The sequence below is a fragment of the Plectropomus leopardus genome, chromosome 8, assembly GCF_026936395.1.
Source record: "Plectropomus leopardus strain MGB_pleo_1.0 chromosome 8, ASM2693639v1, whole genome shotgun sequence".
Classification (NCBI taxonomy): domain Eukaryota; kingdom Metazoa; phylum Chordata; class Actinopteri; order Perciformes; family Serranidae; genus Plectropomus; species Plectropomus leopardus.
The window spans coordinates 30,458,575-30,478,048 of NC_142183.1; positions in this window are offsets into that span (position 1 = coordinate 30,458,575).

Below are 19,474 nucleotides of genomic sequence, written 5' to 3' on the forward strand. Positions count from 1 at the left end.
ATTGCAGACAAGTAGAGGAGACATACTTAGACCTTTGGGATTGCCCTCAGAAGTTGTTTGTGTGTGTGTATGTGTGTAAGTCTGTCCCCCTTTGCTGACATCAGAGCCTCTCCCATTGCTCTTTTTCTCGCTAATCAATATCTTACATTTGATTACGAAAATTGAGATCCCTGATCTAAGAAACATTTAATTAAGAAATCTTTTGAAATAAAATTGTTCATATAGCACAGTGGATGTCTTTTTTGCTTCTTGCAAGCACAATGAGGCTCAAAAGGCAGTGAGAGTGCTCCTATTTGTTGAACACATGCTCATTCCTCAAAACTTCTCCAACATTTCTAGATGAAGTCTTGCAAGAAAACACAATGTACTGCAGGCTTTATGACTGACAGATGACCTCCAATGACTGCAACCCCGAGCAGCTCACGGCATAGCCTACCACCTCAAATTGTCCGCAGTTACAGCTGCAATCATCCCTCTTCCTTTCTCCCTGCCTGCCAATCTGCCTTGTTTGCCTTTCTTTCCATCCATCCATCGTCTCATTTCCTTGTCTTTTCTCTTTGCTGTACCTGAGCTGAATTATGATCCGCAGTCTTCCCTGATACATTGTGATTGATTGGGCTTTCCAGCTAACTAATGAATTGGCCCCACAAGGACATGTAGCGGGCCAGCTTCGGTATTAATGTGGACTCTGCTGAAGGCAGCTCAAAGACTCCTGACACCACAGATTTAGCGCTTACAGTGTTTATTTGGATTTGGCTTTAGCAGGGGGTTTGTTGGGGTTTAATTTTTTAAATAGCCACCAATTGCATTTCTAATAGCATTGTGAATATTGTCTCATTGAGACATGCAGCAGGGAAATGATGGTCTTTCCTTTTTTTTTGTGATGCTATGGCAAATAATGTATTCATACATGGGTAACACCACAGCAGTCTCTAAGGGAAATATTGATTGGACCATGTTTGTAAGTCAGTAAGTTAAGACATGCATTTTGTTCGTTGTCTTAAATGGTGCAGCCCAGTTACCAGGAGAAAAACCAAGGATATGTTACATTTGTAAATCCAATACAATATTAACATTTAGTTAATACTTAGTGCATGATCTGACTTTGTCATGGGGAGAAGGAGGGGATTTTGGATGGTTTGTTACTTCGGCAAAACACCTGCCAATCAGCACAACACTTTTTGACACCAACACTTTAAGGACTTTTCAATTGCAAAACATGGATCTGTGAAAGTGAATTGTGGCTGTGTTTGCACAGGGGACAGTGCTCTGAAAAGCTATTGTATTTTTTATGAAGATATTACTACATTTCTGGCCAGGATAGTGCTACCAAAAATTGGGCATTTTAGGCCAAACATGATAATTTTCTAATAATATTCCCTAAGTTTGAGTGCTTAACCCTAACCACATGTTAACCACAGGGTTGTTAAATCATAAAGTTCAAACATATCTGTGACATAATAATGTACGAAGGTGACATATCAATGGTTTGCAGAAATGTACAATGATAAGATTTATTCTGGCATTTGGGTTGAATGGTAAAATGGTTGGTGTTGTGTGTATATATATGTGTGTATCACTTTCCCTAATAATTATGGAACCACAGAGAAATATCACCAACTTAACAGTTCCCCTCAGCTCTACAGAGCCTTTTAGTGTCTTTTATAAACCAACTTTACACAACCTGCTCAGCACCAAACAGCTGACAGGCACATGAAGCGACTAGCTGGTGAAGATACTGGGGCATTTAGCGGTGTAAGAGACAGATATTTCCCTTAGGAGTAGGTGGAGACCAAGACTAGCACTTAAAGGAGAGTGAATACTGGATTGTTTTAGACAGTTGTTTGCAGGTTAGACCTAATAATATTATGAAAATAATCTTTTTGTAACTTGTTCAGTACATGGCCAAGACACTTGTATTAATGTAAAATTAAATGACTAAAGTGACTCTTTAGCACTTAAATACATGATATGTACCATGTATCAGTATCATGGCCCATATTTGAGTATTTTATCAATATCCAAACAAACTCCTGCCAGATAATTTTCTAATTTTCAGCACTTGGTGCAGTCTTCTTGACTTAATATATAAAAGAGATGACTCACAGCAAAATTATTCCACTGCTGAATCTCGCTCTCCTGAACTGCCTAATTTATCCTTTGTTGCTGTAATGCATCAAAATATTTTATACATTCATCATGTGCTTCTATGTGTTTATTTCATTTCCAGAGCACAAACTGAATCAGCACCTGCTGCGATGTTTGGTCATGCAAAAACAAGCTTGTGGGTCCAAAAATCCTAGTACGAGTAAATGCATATCAGTCATTATAATGGAGCTCTTGCTGTGTTGATGTGCGAACTGCTGCAATTGAACACATAACATTTATTGGTCAAATTCACATAACAAATGGTGTGTTTGCCTGTTATTCTATAATTTTACAGTTTGTTTTTGCTCTGTGTCAAACAACAGCATGGGGATGGTAAATACCTACTGTTTTTCATATGATGTAAAGGTTAGACAACATTTATAAACACCAATACAGGCTGCTGAGTATTGATACATATTTCAAGCAATGAAGTGGAACATGGATCTGTGCCATTTGCAATCAAGCAGATGGAGGCAAATCAAGATGGAGATCAATGTCAACATGCATCCTGTTTAAAGTCAGAAGTCGATTTGTCAGTCGCTGTGTGTCTCATCATTCCTGTTACAGCAGATAAGGACAGGGCACGTTTGTCACTGCAAGTTCGCAGCACCTTCAGTATATGTTTCTGCTCTTTCCATCATTGTTTGGTTTTCATATTCAGAATGCCACATTAATAATGCCAAGGGTGACAGTATTGATTTGTGAAGGGAAAAATGTGGCAAGCAAACCTTGTATTGGCCTGGAATAACAGCACAGCCACAACTTCAGCCCACAGTAAACTTTTTTCTTAATTTACTGGTCGAAACAATTGTGCGTTTGCTTATTTCATTTCGGCATTAATTTGACATCACCTGAAAAATACTAAGAGAAGAAAAATTCACAATTCATCTGAGGAAATTGGACAACATGTTACTATTTTACATATATATTCTTAAATTACTGTATATGTAATTCATGTAAACATTTTGTTTTTTAGAGAATAGGCCTGTTATCCTGGATAAAAAAAGAGCATCTATGCATTTTTGAACCTAACAAGTTACTGTGTGAGTCACATAAATGCACCCAAAAAGTTGGGCTTGGAACTATAAGGGTTAACAATGTTACTTTTCTGTATTTTTCCGATGATTGTAGTGTTTCGCTGAGTGGTATCACTGACCATGTCAATAAGAGTTTAAAGTCTGTATCAGGACACCTCAGCAGGGAGCAAACCTGCGAACATTCTGCCACAGATAACTCTGCCCAGAGTGCTGATTTCATAACACACAGCCTGCCTTTTCTGTCACAAGATGGGTTTTGCATCGTGCTGCATTATGCAACATAACTGCCACCAGTTGAACTAGTTTCACAGCGAACAGTGTATACAATTTGCTCTATAGCAGTGGTGTTTTTTAAGTCAGTGCTACTTTCTATTAGGCAGCCAATAGGTATTTACTAACTGGGATGGATGACATTTCTTTGTTATTAGATGTATTTTAATATATTGATTTAAATCAGGTGATGTGATATTTTCTGTTTGTACTTGTACATGCATTTGCCACATAGTGAGGACTGATGGTTTTAACCATCATAGTGAGGACACTTTTGGAACGTGAGGGCATTTAAGCTGTTGCTCACTTCTTCAAAGGTCTTTTCTAAGATCAAGACTTGGTCTGAAGGGTCAGGTTACAATTAGGCATTTAGTTGTGATAGTTAAGGTTAGGGGCTAGAGAATGCTTTATATTAATGAGAGTCCTCACAAAGATAGACAAACAAGATTGTGTGCATGCATGCCTTACATCAGCAACCTTCAGGGACACATTTCAGACTAAGGACCAGTTAATTGGGATGAGTTTGTGCAGTTGGGTATAAAAGTGTCCGCAACTGGGGAAAAAAGCTGATTTTTAGGTCAGTTGTTAAGGTTAGGGTTACGTAAATGTTACAGTAAGGGCTAAGGTTAGACAAGTAATGGTGATTGTTATTGTTAGTCTCCAGGAAACTGATGTAAGTCAATGTAATGTCCTCAAAAGTGACAAACTTAAACATGTTTCCATGGATGAGTGTCTGTAGATCATAAGCCAGTGTCAATGCCAGCCTTTGCAGCATTCAAACCCAGAGAAAACATGAAATGAGACCAGTGTGTGTGTGTGTGTGTGTGTGTGTGTTTGCATGTGTGTGACAACTGCAATATTTCCTTACCTGCAGTGTTTTCATGCTCTCATATTACCAGTTCTCTATCTCTTATCTCTTTCTCTCTCACCAACACCTCCTCGCTCCCTCTCTCTCCCTCTTGCTTGCCAAGCCAGCCGGTGTTGACGATGCACTAGCTGTTGAAAGAGAACGTGTGTGTGTGTGTGTGCGCACGCTGTTGACAGAGCTGAGAGATTTAATTGACACCCACAGAGAGAATTATACAAGCTTCCAAATGCTCTCTCTGTGTTTGTGTGTGTTTAATGTTTTTCTGCATCTATGCGTTTGTGTGTGTGTGTGTGTGTGTGTGTGTGTATGCCCACCCATGAAAGCTGTGCGCATGTGAACAGGGTCTCTAGTGTGCACGGAGTGTTTTTCTCTGTGTTTTGTAGAGGCGGCTCACATTACAGTTTCACTTCTATTCTCCGATGCTCCCCTTATTCTTTCTTTTTCACTCTCATCCATCTATCTTTCATTCTCATTCATTCCGTATTTACTTTCTCTCCTGCCCTCTCAGCTGTAGCTCATCCTCTGTGATGAAGATCTTTTATCTATTGTCTTTTTACAACATGCTGCAATACAAACTCAGGGAATTACAACACGTCGTGCAAGCTGTTATCTTCCTGCTATCTGCCTCTGTGAGTTGATATGCATCTGCATTCACACACAAATGTGCCCTGATATGCTTGTGAGGATCCTCCATCAGTTGCATTTATTGTCTAAGCTAATGGTGCAATAGCACAGCATGAAATAATCCTTTACAAGTATGCCCTAATCAGTATTTTGTATATTAACAAGATATTAAATTAATGCTCAGCATCTAAAAGCAGATACACACACAGTTAGCAGCTAGCTGGTAAACATAGTAGAGCATTTAGCAGCTAAAGAGACAGATATTTCCCTCAAGACTTGGTGTATACCAGAACAAAATTGCATTACAGGAAACTGACCCTGGATCTGCCATATATGATCAAATCACATTTCTGCAGAGGTCTCACAGGACAGCAACTGTCATCACACTCTATGCAGCTTACATGTCAAGCCATTTCCTTTGACAAGGTTTCCCTCACATGTTGTCTGGTATGGGTTATGGGTTTTACAATTATTTACCTGTTACCTACTTGCTTGAATGTTATGATGTTTAACGAGTCCTTTAGCCTGTGTTATAATGGCAGTTGGAGTCCATAGCCAATGTGGTTAACCTATGGATGTATTGGAAACTGCATTATGTGTGTTGCAAACTCAACTCTGGATGCACCCAAATGGATAGCTAGCCCCAAATACCATAATTCTGGATACCACATTTCCAATTAAAGTATTCACACATATTTACCTTTTAAAAAAAATGTTATACAATACATTATTATAGATTTAGTTTTAACTTCTGATGGGTAGTTTAACCTATAACAATGCATCATATTTCATAAAATTATATGAATATATATGAATATGTATGAAATATGTATGCAATATTGTATGTTTTGTATGTTAAATCTGTCCGATAAAAGAAGTAAAAGTGCAATAATTTTCTGCAAAATTGCATTGGGTTGAAGCAGAAAACACACGTAGCTGACCTTAAAACTGAACTACATTACAGGGTCTGTGGTTTACTTATCTGTGCATCCACACAGGAAACACATGAAAGTCAGTTTGCGGGTCCCTTCCACCTCCCCACCCATTCCCCCTATAAGTGCACTTGTTCCTCAAATTATGTTGTTGCCAGCAGCATTATTACCCAACACTGTCCGTCAGTGTTTCATGTGCACGCAACTGGCTCCATCCTGTCACATTTTCAAGTGACTCCGCACATGTACGTTGCATGTGTACGCAACCTGTGCCATCTGGACGACCACTGGTATAGAATAACAACACCACCGGTTCTTTCCAAGTGCGTTCTCATCTGACGCCATCCAGCCACTTTCCGCTTGGATGTATTTCTGTAACCAGCATGGGAGCTAGGCTGTCTACTGCTTTTTATGGTGCATTACATACAAACTAACTCACCAATTGAGGAGACAGTAGACCAACAACATTTGTGTTCTGCAAGGTAAAAGTATTTCTGCTGTGAAAGGAGTGTCTTTCAAGTATTCAGTATGATGGCTTTAATTTTACATCTGACAGGGCTGTCTGACAGCAAGGTAAAGAAAAAAAATATCAAAAAGTATCACAATGACTGTTTTATAATTACCTCATACAACCACACTTCAAAAAATCCAACCAAAGCCTTTCATTTATTATTATTACTATTATCAGCACTAGTTCATCTAACCTGTCTCTGCTTTTTGCTAATGAAGGAGTGGGCACTTCAATTTGAAGAACTGACAAAATAACAAAAATGGACCTGCTCTTAAATTGTTTTATTTGATCTTATTTTTTTCTAATTTATTTATTTATTAATTATTTGCCTCTGTCTTTTACTCGTACCTGCATAGATTGTAATGCTGCATAGTTTAGACCTTTAACTGAGAAATGGCAAAATTTTGAAGATTTTCCTCACTCTGTTTCCTTTGCCTTGTGCATACAGTGCACACTTCTTTATCTCTACGCACACATTATGCACAGCCACAAGCGCTTACACAAACAGTCACAAAGTTTTTAACAAGGATCTGATCTAGGCAAGGATATGGATATAAATCGACATATGCATAATCACATATGTTGTAGACAGACAAAGATCGTATATAATAAAACTCAGCACATTTAACCCTCCTTTTTATCTGTTCCACTGTTGCCCTGTTGCCTTTTACAGCCCTGGGGAAGCGGTTCCATGCACGATAAAATTTACATCGCAGCGATTTTCATCCTCAAATATGCAGATGATGTGGCAAAATCACACTGTGCATGACATCAACTAATCCTGTGAATGTGCGTTTGCTTTAGAATGTGTAGGCATGAGTACATGTGAAAACATTTTTTTCTATATAAGGGCTGGCTCCCATTCCCAGAGTGGTGTGTGTTTTTCTGTGTTCTGAATATGTGTGTATGTGTTTGTCAAAGCCTTTCCATTTAAAAAGAGGATGAATGAACATTTGTGGAGCCATAACTCTGAGTCATCCACATGAGCCACCACAAATTTGTTGTGTATGTGCAAGTGTGAGTGCATGACACCATAAAAGAATGAGAAAAAGAATACATAAAATGCCCAAATGATTTGATCCATGTGACCAATGTGATTGGACATTATAATAGCATTGGTTTTAAGAAATTAACATTTGTATATACATCCAAATCACATCAACAGAAGATATGTGTTGTGAGAAAGAGTAGCAAAAGAGAGTAAACAGGCCTATGGAAGCATTGGTTATAATACTGATATATATCACAAAATAATCTTTGGCATTCAGGAGCATGATATCGTACGGACAGCAATCCAAATGACAAATTTCCATATAAATTAATGTTCTGCACTCAGCCTGAAAGTCAACCCATAGTGATTCATTGTGATGAATGTTCGACTGTATAAACATTCCCCACTCAATGGAAATGAGTCTAACCTCTCTCAGCGGTGTAGTGGTATTTGCGGAGGCGGTTTTCTGTGACCTCAACATCTTATACATTTCAGTAGTAATTAGGGTTAAAAGTCAGTGTGCTCTTTAAATGTAGAAAAGGGGCTCTGGCATTTAATTTTTGTCTCAGTGTGCACTTACTAGAAAAATAAGAGGGGACAAAAGCAGCCAGCACTATTATGAAGTACCTTCAGGGGAAGAAAATATGATATTTTACGGTCAGAGTAACACAAGCTGCACAAACTGTGACAAATTTGAATGTGTTATTTGTATCCGAAGCAGCTGTAGCCCGAGAGCAGTCGGCTCAGTCAACAAACAGTTGGCTTTTGGCTTTGTTAGCAGGGTAACTAGCCAGCAGGCTAACCATGCAATGCAACCAATGTTGACTGGTAGCCAATACAAATTCCACAAGTGCCAGTTTATGAATTTAGGAATTTCACAGACAATCTTGTGCACATTCAATGTCAGCCAAGTAAATGGCCAGATGATTGAAAGAGCCACAACATTAACCCTTTAAAAATGGATGGTCACTGTTTTCACGTTTGAATATATCTAAAATAATAGCTGGAGTGCTAATTCCTTTTGCAACAGAAAGCCGAAATATCTGTCTTCCACATCATCACATCATGACCTTGTGTTACTTTACCTTACATGCTGTGCAAACATGGTATTTTACTAGAATTATGCTGGAAGGTCCCTGGGAATTTCCCCATAATAGCCACAGGAGATTGTTGTTTTCATGATCACGCATATATCAATCTAAAATAAAAACCTAAAAAACAGCTAGAATATTCATTTATTTTGCAGTAGAAAGCTAAGGCTTCTGTCTTCTGTTTAATGTTGTACACCCATAACGACATCATTGTATTACGTTATCTGCTGTGCAAAAAGACATGGTGATGCCAGAGGAATTAATTTCCATCACTATGCCCTTGCACTCTGCTCATAAAAATGATCATGTCAATAACTAAATATTGTTCATAGTTCAAATAACTTGTGGAGTGTTAATGAATATTTACTTTATGTTTCTAAGTTGACAAGTTGGCTTTATTAACATTTTTTTGTTTTTATTTTGCAGAATCTGATGTTTTGTATTGCTTTTTTAAAACAATTTTAATACTTTTATCAATTATTATGGGATATTGACAGCCCTTTAGCCCATGTTGCTCAGATTTTAAGGATATGAAGCATTTGAATATATTCATGAAATGACCTCACAGTGAGCAGAAATACCAAATGTAGGCACCAGCAGTACATTTCTATCTCACAGTTTTTTATGGGTTAAAAGAGCTCTATACAGTTTCACTGAAAATCACTTTTGTTGTTGACAAGGGCTCAATTTGAAAAAAAAAAAAAGAAGATTTTTCTTAAACATGTAATTCCATTTTTTTCTTTCAATGTTTTATTTTTATGTGAAGCTGCAACAGATAAAGTTAAATTTGTTGCCATATTTTAGCAAGGGCATTACTGTTTCCTGCACTGTCCAACTGCCAATCAAAGTGTTTGATTTACAATGTTACACAAAGAAAACAGAAAAGACTTGATTGATTTTATGTTTATATGCTGATAATTACACATGTGCTTATGTTTAAGGACAGGAGGCTCCTTGCATGATTATTGCTACTTTTGAAATGAAATAATTCAAATTTGCAAGAATAACCTTAAAAAATCAAATTGTGTTAGCTTCATCATTCCAAGCTACATGACAGCCGCAAGCAGAAGAGGGAACGTGCAATCGGCAGCTCTCAAGTGTGAATGTACTTGATGAAAAGGCTGTTGCAGTTCACCGTGTCCATGGCTCAGAGTCATAAAATGATTTCTTGCTAAGGGAGAAAATGGCTACTTAGAATCAAAATCAACAGGACACTATTTTCAATCATCAGGAATGCTACAATCGGTTAGTCTTAAATCAAGTGTTACCCTCAGTGTCAGAAGGATAAGGCAGCTCTTTTTGCATAACCTAAAAGGAAAATTAAAAGTATCAAGACATGGGCTAAACTGATGGTATTATGAGGAGGTTTGTTGGAGAGAGATTCTGATATACTGAGGTAAAAAGATCTGCCATATAGTGCTGCAGAGATGACGTGTTGTTTGTAGGCCAACGCGGAAGTTGGCATTGCACTGCTTCACTCAACAAAAAGCTAATTCAGATTTTGAATTACTGCAGAAAATCAGCCCCAGGGCAAACAAACATTAAAGATACGAGCACATTTTGTTCAGAAAGATCATTTTCACAAATGATCACCTCCATGTTTGGCAACAAAAAAGCCACACCACAGTCACGACTACAACACCGCCACCTCAACAAAGTTGTGTTACCACATCCGGTGTGATTATGCTCTATGAAATGTCTGAACATGATTAGGCTTTAAAAAAAATGATTGGTGACATTGGTGAGCTTTTTGCCACACTAGCTAAGGTTAAGGTGTGTACCTTGATAATGGCAGAGGTAAGATAACACATAAAACTTTTAAACCTTACTCAAGGTTGCTTTTGGGAGTTTAAGTACGATGTATTCCAGAGGCGGAGTCCATACAGCCTTTTGCTATTGGCCTTAGTTTTTTATTTCTAGAGGTGGGCCACATACCTTATGCCCAAGTGACCTGAAGTGAGGTTACTCAGTGCTCACCCACCTCTTAATACACCTATCAGCCCATGCTGAGCCCTGATGACCTAACTCGAGCCCGACAATGCCCCATCCATATGTGGCCCAGTAGTATACTGCTAGGTGGGTATAATCTTTTTGCCCTTTGTTAACAATGGTCTTTCTTAAGACATCTAAATACTTCAGAATTTGCGAGTGGGTGACATGTTAGACAATAGGACTGGCGTCTTTTTACACAGAGGTCAGTTTGGCTCTATTACTGCCTCCACTGCCAGCTGAACTGCAGAACAGCAATGCTTACGATTTCCCCACCTTGAAATGTCTGTTTAAAAGTGGCTTCTTACAGATTCTTGTTGGCTCCTAATATTTTCATTTGAGATGAACCATCCAAATGAGTTATATATAAACTCTGAGCTTCCAGCTGTGAATTACAGAATGTCCCCATATGCCAAATTAGTCACTATGGGTGCAGTCAGTGTTCAGGCAGTTGTTCCATTATTCAAGTCTGTGCAGAAGCTCAAGGATTTGTCTTTTTGACAGCACCACTACAGTCTGTCTTACTTCTGTTCAGTTTCGGAAGCTTATTTAAATTTCCAAATATAACTGAGTTACCAAACTATTTGTAAATTATGTTTTGTTGCTAAAAATGGCTCTATTTTAGAACGCTCTATTTTAGAACTCTCTATACCAGACTGGACTATTCAATATCAACCACACAGTACACAATATAGTATAATAAAGGATGAGTTGTAAGGTAAAACAGAATATTTCAAAATTAATTTGATTAGTAAACATAGCCCAACTGTCATTAGTTTCAAACCTTATTTAACAGACTGCAACTCCTTTTCCCAGATTATCTTTCTTTTCTGCTCGATGCAGCTCTTTTATCTGCCTCTCACTGGCACTCTCCAAGAGGCCTTTGGCTTTAGCACCTCGCTGCAGTGCTGCATCTAAAATTATAACTCTCAAAGTGGGCCAAAGATATTTAGATTTCGCTGCACTGATGTGTAGGTGGCCTGATGCTGAGATAGAGAGGCCCTCGTGTTTTGTTATTGTGAGATTGTGACATTCATAATCACAGCAGATCTGATTTGGAGACAGTATGTCAAGGTTGGCCCTTTCACTTCCAGTACTGCTGTAATTGTCTTCAGTGTCAGCGCAAGCTAATACACCATAGACGCAAAAAACAGAGTTGAAGTGATTTCAAAATCAGTGCTGCATTCAATTTTCACTCCGCTTCCTTTGAGCCATAAAATGAAAGTCTGTTGTTGCCTTAGAAACTTTATTTTCTAGGCAATAGCTGACTTCATGCTAGATTTAAAAGAGTAAAGTTTATATTAAACATGAACTCATGAGTAAATTTATTTGTAAAATATTCTGCGCCCCATATGGTTGCATAATTGGGGCTATAATTAATTAGATAAAGACAGTAGAAAGTGCAATGCGGCTGTAAAAGATGCTTTTTTTTGAAACCTCTAGACCAGGCTGAGAAATAGTGTTGTAATTAATATTTTCAAATAAGCTCAGAGCAACACATTTAATAAGTATAATTATGGACACATTTACAGAAAGCTAAACAGGCAGACGTGGCTCCAGGTAAATACTTGACTGCAAATGGGCCCCCAACTATTATTAAGGGGGTAAGCAATTAAGTATTGCACTCCCTTAAACTATGTGGACCAGAAGGCTATTTTTTTTTTTCTTGTATGGATCAACCACCAAAAACATTTGCCCCTTCCTTTTTCTATTATTCAAATTGATGGCACATTTTGCCACGTCCTACAAACTATAAACCCAAGCATCATCAGGGCTCATTTTCACAAACTTGACAAAGCCCCTGGATAGTCACATAAGACGTTATACAACTGTTTCCACAGGTTGAAAATTGCAGCATCAAAGCTGGATTACCAACTGTGTAAAGAGAACAACTATCCTGGGGCCCCAAACACTGCGGGTTTATTGCATGAGATTTGGTTTTGATAATGTTATGTACTTGAACTGGGAGAATTTTCTTTGCTGAAGCAGAGTGGGGGTGTCTGGCACAACGTCACCAACTTACAAGGTGCATGGAGGATGAAGAAAGTCTTGAAGAGGTCAAACAGCTCCGGCAACACTTGTAGTTTAGATTTTGCTCACATGATATCCATGACTAGTGAATTTAATTTGATTCTTGAAACCTTTGGAGTACCCCTTGAAGAAAGAAGAGAGTGTATTTGGCGTTGAAACACTTTAAATAAAAGAGGGCACCTCATGTAGTTAATATGTCAATACATGTGACTCCATTATGTGTAGCATAAACAGGAAACCACCAAATATAGTACCAATCCTGCCTAACGTGCACAAAATTTAGATAGTAAAAAGGTGTGGGAGTTGTTTAATTAAACTGATATCAAACCAAGCCCCCTGGAGTCACATAGTGGCTTTGAAGCAAATTTGACAAAGTGGCAAAACCATTGAATTGCAACTTCTGGGTCTGTTAATTGATTTCATGGTGCCCAAAAAGACTCCCATTGACGTATATTATAAAAGAGTCATCAACGTATCCGCACACGATTCACGTGAAATCCTTTGAATTACCACCCTACGATTGATGTACTTAATGTAAAGTTACAGAATGACATTATAGAGGCTAGGTTTATATATTTATATTTCCCATCATGCCTAGTGCTAGACTGAGTGGTTTGTAGTGAGGTTTGCTGTTTTACGTTCATATGTGCTAATGTCACTTTTTTCAGTGTTTATAATGTGTCTGTTAAGAACATGGTGGTTTATGCTGGTTATTGTCATCCTTGTGCTAGTTTATAGTTTACAGCATTAGTGAGTTGGCTGTTGCTATTCATTTGGTCAGCTGTTTTTTCTCTCATGAATTTTCAACACTTCGATGTAGAGATGCTGATGTTCCTTAATATTATTCTTAAAGGCCCCTTGGACTCTACCTGAAATAGTACGACAGTCATGATTTCTCTTAGAACAGTGATAATGAAATAGCAGAGTAACTAAATAACTTTATCCCAATTCAAGTTAGCAGAGGGCTAAACCGTAAGTTAGCTGCTCAGCCTGAGAAAGTCTCCAGTGCTCCTTCTTTATGGGTCCAATAATGTGGAAGCAGACTGGAAGATCTGAGTAATTTTACAAATAGTTTTACAAATAGAGTTTAACATGTCTGTCTTCATGTGCTACTGAGCAATTCTCACAGGAATAGACAGGATCCTGCCTCCAATGCTTGATCTCATTCTCTTTATACGTACATGTACCGACCTCCAATTGAACTCCCAGTAAGACAGAGAACAATATAACAAAGCCGAATTGTCAAAGTTAAATTGTATGTGGGAATAATAAGTGTACAGTAATTACTGCACTACAAATTTAAATCACTTACATTTACTATTACTATTACTATTTTTTGTATATCGCCTGGGCCATTAGGTGTAAGACCATAAGAAGAATCAGGTCTTTCCAGTGGGACTGTTGGCTGGGAAACACTTTCGAGAACCTCCATATCTTCTCTGCTTCAAAGGGCGAACATGCAACATTCTGTCTGAATCCAGGTGGGAAATGAGCTAGTCTCTTTGTGCTTTCATAGTGGCTTTTAAGATCTGTGAAGACATCTTCTAGGACTGTGGCCATAAAACATTTTTGATTTCACAAGGACAGATCCAATTTTAAATTTCTTGGCTTTTCTGATCTCTTCATTTTTCTTTTAATCGTTTAATCAGTCTTTTAATTATACTTCATAGTTATCTTGGTCTAAAAGTCTGACATTCTTATAGGCCATGTTACGATTATTTTTACCAGTAACTACTAATAACATACTTTAACATGTATAATACATTGATATCACTCCAGCGGTCAACTGCTTCACTTTTTTATTTTATTTCAAATTCTGAAGGACAAATGTAATTAACAATTTAATTTATGATTGAAAAGTTTAGTCAGTTCTTGATATCATCCATGAGTAAGAACAGCCACAATCTTACACTTCAGAAAGAAGGAACTCAGTGTGCTGAGAATATAATAACATAGCTCCAGCTTCCAGAAGAGATTCTAAAAGGATCAAATGTTTTTGCAATCCAGTGGCTGCTGTAGTTTTTACCACTGTGCCTTTCTCCTGGTAAAAACAGTCAGAGTTTCATTTCTCTCCAATAATGCACATCTCCCCACCCACTGTTCTCAAAAACATGTTGTTTCTGTCCTGAACATCAGGAACATCATTCTAAAGAGGGGGAAAAAAGACTGGAAGAGTATGAATAAATAAGAGGCACTGTGTGCTGTCCATCACCCTGCTGGTTTCTGGGTATTGTTGAAGCAAATAGTTAATCCGTTGAGTGGCATGGCAGTGTCATATTAGCATAGTAAACACAAAAGACAATGGAGGACAGCTGTACATCAAACGTCTTTCCAACTGCGTCACTGTTGCAGACAAATTACCAGTACAGTGGTCCCTCGTTTATCGCGGGAGTTAAGTTCTAAAAATAACCCGCAATAGGCGAAATCCGCGAAGTAGTCAGCTTTATTTTTTACAATAATACAATAATACAATTTACAATTTTTTTTATTATGGATGTTTTAAGGCTGTAAATTTGGCAAGCTGAACGCATTCTGTACTGTACAGGAGACACATCACGGAGGAGATTGATTGACAATGGTCTACAGTCCCTTAGCCAATCAGGACGCAGAACACAATGTGCTGTGAAAAAAAAAAAAAAAGCATGCAAAATTGCACTAAAAAAAATCTGTGAAACTGCGAGGCCGTGAAAGGTGAACCGCGTTATAGCGAGGGACCACTGTATTTGAATAAAATCCAGAGACTCTTGCTGTTGTGGCGAGCTCCTGTGATCTCAATTGTTTGGTGTAAGAGGTGATAAAACTTAGTCTCAGCTGTATTAAGTTAGTCTTAGTTCATCTTCAAATAATATCAAACATGTTAAATAATATTGTTTCAGTCTTGGCTTATGCAATTACTGAAGTTCAATTAAGTGTCAAAAGCCAATAGGTGCTCTTAAACAGGAAGCAGTAAACATGGAGGCAACTCTGTGGAGTTGCAAGAATATGAACAATTCTCAGTTCAGGAGAACCTCCACAGGAGTGAATTAAGGAGACAAAATCTAAAATGTAAAGTTTGTACATAAAACCTGTTTATCTTTATGGATTATATTGATGCCAAATTGACAAAAGTGCTGTCGACATATAATGCGTTTTGTTCCTAGAGTTATCAGTTTTTACTGACACACAAGAAAAAAAATAAATATGTCATATTACTTTAAGGGTGTAATTCCTATCCTGCCCCTGGTGGAAAATATTACAGCAAACTCCCTTTTGAAAAATACGACATATTTGCATTCCTTAAGTGTTCGCAAAAACACACAGCTCATTAAACACAAGGGGTCATATGTTGACAGTATATGTATCAGTTCTGCATCAATATTACATAAACTGTAAATGTGTAAAAACTTACATTTTGGATTTTATTGCCTCAATTTGTTTATGGTTAGCTGTGCTATTTTCGTGGGAGAGAACAGTGACCAACTTACACCAAACTATCGACATTATAGGAGCACGGCATTACTTTAGCAAAACTCTCATGATTTTATTCTGACATTGGAAATTTGTTTGCAATTGTGAAATTGCTTGACGGTCCGTGTACGTCGCGGCCATTCGTTTTCTTATTTTGAGATTTCAAAATAAAAACGAAAAATAAAACCATTTCCCGTTTTTTTCTGTGATAATACAAAATGAAAAACGGAAAACGGGCCGTAATACACTATCCATTATCCATTATCCGATTTAATTAGGTGTGTTTGTAAATGGAAATCAAAATTTAAATACACCCGTGGAAAACTTATTTTCGATTTCCTGTTCATTTTGGTTCCGTGACCCGGAAGTTGTACCACGAGCTAGCTATCATTCATTTATACACTTTAAAAAAAAAACTGTGATCATGTACGGTGGATAATTTAAAAAAAACAGTCTTACCTCAGCAATACCTTGAGCGACTTCAACTGCAAGTTGGCTATCAGGACAAAAGTCCCTGACAAGCCCGTGCTCAGCGCACCACCTCCGCACATTCCTCTCTGAAAAACCCCGTCTCCTTCCAAACTGGGTACATAACGCAGTAGCGACATCACAACAGGACATTCCATTTCTTCTATTTTCCACAAGAAAATCTGCATATCCATCCAGAGACATATTTAAAAGTGTGAGCCCGGTGGGTCTGAGTTTTCTGACGCCCTCTGATGACGTGCCCTCTCTTTCTGGCTAGCTCGTGGTACAACTTCCGGGTCACGGAACCAAAATGAACAGGAAATCGAAAATAAGTTTTCCATGGGTGTATTTTAATTTTGATTTCCATTTACAAACACACCTAATTAAATTGGATAACGGATAATGGATAATGTATTACGGCCCGTTTTCCGTTTTTCATTTTGTATTATCACAGAAAAAAACGGGAAATGGTTTATTTTTCGTTTTTATTTTGAAATCTCAAAATAGGAAAACGAATGGCCGCGATGTACACGGACCCTTGACAATTTGTTGGTGTAATGCGTGTGTAACTATCATCCTGATTTATGGCAGGTTGTTTTTTCTAGAATTTTAAATCAAGACCAAAATATTACACAGACTGTCTCTGAACAAACAACATTAAGTGTGGAAATTGTGACCTAATATGTGTCATGTGTCATTCAAATCCCAGTTCACAGTGAATGACATCAGAAATTACAATTTTCAAAACACAATCAGTTTTCCTTCAAAACATACTCATATACTATACCAATATGTTTTTCCAAATATGTTTTTGGAGGGATTGATGCCTGAAATATCTTAACTGGCAATACTGTCCAATCTAGGAAGTGAGATCATGTTCATAAGGTGTGTTCAGACTGAAAAGGTATCCACTCGATAAGGGAAAGTGTTGACCAAACAAAAAACTCAGGTCGTAAAAGATTCAAAACTTCCCTAAAAAGTCCTCCAGCGTGACCTGAGGCTACGATTAGAGACAGTATCATCCTGTCCCTCGTCGGTGAAAAGAAAACACCGGAGTGAAAAAATAGATGCCAGTCACACTCTCTGACCCGCACCAGCCTCTCAAAGCAGTTGAGAAATCAAATAGTCTGTTGTTTTAGAGACATGACAGTGCTGCCGAAAACACCTGAGCTCAGCAAATGGGTTCACGGCCCCTTCCTCGCCCTCTCGCGTCCTTCCTCTCCTCCTCCCACTCATCTCTCCATCATCTCCCCTATTGACCTCCGCTCGCCGCAGCCTCCATTTAAGTGTCCTCATCGTCCACGCCTGCCTCTTCTTCTCCTCCACCTTCATCCATCCCTTTGTCCCTCCTCTTCACTCATTTCATCTCTTCAGCTTCCTTTTTTTTACTTTCTTCTCGCCTTCTCTTCCTCAGCCTCCCAACCTTTCCTTTCAGAGACGCTTTCATTATTCTCTCTCAGTCCGTCCGTTATACCACCCACACGTAGCCACACACGCGCGCGCGCACACACACACACACACACTGTCCTCTTATTTCCCGTCAGCCCGAGCCCCATTTGACCTTAGTAAATGCAGCCATAGAACGCCTATTGATTTATGCATACAGATGTAGTGTGTGTGTGTGTGTGTGTGTTGCCTTGTTCACCCTTCTCAATGTCACATGCTCGTTAGTTTACCAAGTCCCTTTCAGAGTGTGTGTGAGCGTGTGTATTCGTCAGAAAAAGCAAGAGTGAGTGTTATGTGCATGCTGCTTGTTTGTGTGTACATATATGGGTGTGTGTGTATTTGCTCGCCAAGCCAACATGATTGAGATGAAGAGGGTGTTGCAGAGTTGCTTGTCTGCATGCACAATCATCAGGACCCCAATATAGTTTGACGGACAGCTCCTATGCCCAACCACGGGGGCGAGATAAGGACAGGGCAGCGGCGTGATTGGTAGATAAAGGAGATGGATTAACCCACGGGGTCTCGCTCTCTCGCCGACTCTCTCATTCCCAGGCAGAATAATGTAGCTGTTTGTTTGATGAAGAAGAAGTGAGGGGATGAGACAGAGAGGAATGTTGGAAGAGAAGTATTAAGCAATTGGGGAAATGAGAGCAAATCATAGGAGCAGGAAATTCAAGCTATGTAAAGGAGAAAAAAAAGGGATGGGGTAAAGAAAATTCAAATAAGAGGAGAAAAAGCAGGCAGAAGATAGAAAAGGAATGTACAACGTGAGAAATTAAGTGCAAGAAGTGAAGCACACGGAAGACATGAGAGGAACAAAAATCAATACGGGTCAGACGATGCACAAGAGTGGGAAGCTTGAGAGAAAAGAAGAGAAGAAACCCAAGGAGAAAAGGGTGAAAAGAGAAATAAGAAGCCTGTGATGTTGTGACAAAAAAAAAACAACACACACACACACACACACAGAAACAGCAGAGAGAAGCTGTTTAAGGTATCAGAGAGGAATAAGAGGAGCGCAAGTGATCCCTGATTCACTGTTGTGTAACCTTTCCACACTACCATGCAGAACTTTTGCTGTTTTATCCAAAGCACCTTTGCGGTGGATGCATATAGATTTGCAGAACAGGAGATCAACAGGGAATTTAATCCCATAGTTTTGCTGTGTCTGTGCATTTATATGTGTGGATATTGGAGCAGTGAGTATAAGTGACATCAGTGTATGTTGTGCCCACACCATGCCGACAGCAGAATGTGTCCATTAATTAATCAACTGAAGCTGCTACACTGACCATGAAAGCCACATTTGGCATTGTGGGCAACGTGCAGCCAATATATTCTCATCCCAACTTGTAAAACATTGCTGCTCGGTCAGTGCCATTCACATCTACGTGATTGGTAATCTCCTAAATTTGTTGTTGACATTCCAGTCAGCATGCCAGTTTACGCCTGTTAAATGTGTTGTGTTTTTTCGAAATGCTCTTCCGTTTTTACAGGAAACATACAGTTTTTGCTCATTACACTCAGCCTCTTTCAACATAAACTTACAACATCGGTAAAAGACCTTGTATTTTCATTGATTTTCTTGTGCAACACAAGCACGTGGTTAGGTTGAGGCAACAGA